We start from the raw sequence: 1,980 nt of genomic DNA, 5'->3' as shown, positions 1-1,980 counted from the left end.
GTAGGTGTTTGAATGAAGTGTTTCTCTGCCTGTCAGTTAAAAAAAATAATTACAGGCTGGTTGTTGGTCTCACACACACACACATGCACGTGAATGCCCACACATAGACATGCACGTGAATGCCCACACATAGACATGAAAGCATATTCATAATTATATATGCAAACAAAGGGGCACTGTCCGGTAAAAAAATTACAGGGCAAAATGAACAAATAAATCAAACCGGCACTATCAGTTAAAAAAAAAGATTACAGGCTGGTTGTTGGTCACACACACACACACACACAAATGCACAGTCATAATTTTATGCAAAGAGGTACAGAGTTTTCCTCGCATCATTTTAATTTTAATATATCCCTTTTTCAGTAGAAAAACATTAGCTGCAAAATCAATTTTCTTCATAAACATATCAATGAAATCAATAGTAATACTTGTATTCCTTATAACTTAACAATGTACAAAAAGCACTGCGAGTACAGTGCTTTTGGGTCTTTCTGTTGTTCGCTCTCACGTGTAGTCGCCATTGTTTATTTGCTTTACAATGAACACAAATCTTGTGACATTGAGGACTTGAATGTTGCTATCTTTATAGCATACGTGCTGCATGTATTGCCAAATATTTACAAAAACAAGTGGGGGATGAGGGCCCAAGAGTCACAACATGAGACTTCAGTGGCGCACGCAGGTGTTTCTCTTTCTCAACCAACCCCATATGTGACCCTCCACCACGAAATGAGTCGCATGTCACCTCGCGCGGTTCTGCGCTAGGCTTAATATAAGTCCGGGGAGTGTCTGGTAACAGTGTGAGGGTCACCTTAGTCACAGGCTTATAACTCAAAACAGTTTTTGCTCTTTTCTAAAACGGGTTTCACCACTGGATAGAGCATAAAAAACTCTTTAGGAAAATGTAAAAATATGAAAATCATGCAAAGGTGACATGCGACTCATTTCGTGGTGGAGGGTCACATATATTGTTCTACTAACTGTATTAATAACGAGATTGCAAATATTGTATAAGGAGCAGAGATTCAGGACCTATTCAGAAAATAACAGGAAGAAGTTATGAACATACACACCAAAACAGCATTTAAAATTTCAACATTATTTTGAGAGAAAAGAAAGTGTTTTTGTTTTGATTTTAATCTACATCAAACTGGTCATAAATAACCAAATAATATTTGATATCGTCACACATTCCAGGGGCTGGCATCAACATTTTCACTGTGTGCCGTTTCTCATAAAAAAAAAGTGATTGTTCATTTATTTCTCCTGCTTTAGAACCTCTTCGGAGCAACTTCCTGCGTCTTTCAATACACTTTGTCAAATCTACATTTGAACAGAGATTCAATATAACACTTCATAAATATTCACATACAAACATAAATTTGTTTAATAATCATTCCAAGCAAACATTGAAACAATGAATCAGCAGTACATATTCTTTCTTTATTTGGTGTTTAATGTCGCTTTCAACTGTTCAAGGTTATATCGCGACAGGGAAAGGGGGGGATGGGATAGAGCCACTTGTTAATTGTTTCTTGTTCACAAAAGCACTAATCAAAAAATTGCTCCAGGGGCTTGCAACGTAGTACAATATATGACCTTACTGGGAGAATGCAAGTTTCCAGTACAAAGGACTTAACATTTCTTACATAGCAGTACATATACATAAAACTATTCATAGTATTATTCATGCGCCCCAAAGCAAAATCCAGCGATTTAGAGACACAGTTTGCTTCACTTAAATTGCATCCAATCCAGAGATACAGTGGAATGATAAACTGTAATGTTCAGCCAAGTAATGATCACATCCATTCACTCAGCTGTTCTTTTTTAATGGGACTCCAAACAATTGATTTAAATTTTCGAAGTTATAAAAAGATCTGAGAAACAAAAGGATGTAAACACCCTAATGACATGTGTAACGAGAGTTAAGTGAGAATTATGCTGAACCAATCTCCTCGCACCTGAGAGAAAACA

Source organism: Littorina saxatilis, linkage group LG2 (genome assembly GCF_037325665.1).
Source record: "Littorina saxatilis isolate snail1 linkage group LG2, US_GU_Lsax_2.0, whole genome shotgun sequence".
NCBI classification, from domain to species: domain Eukaryota; kingdom Metazoa; phylum Mollusca; class Gastropoda; order Littorinimorpha; family Littorinidae; genus Littorina; species Littorina saxatilis.
This window is presented reverse-complemented; position numbering follows the sequence as displayed.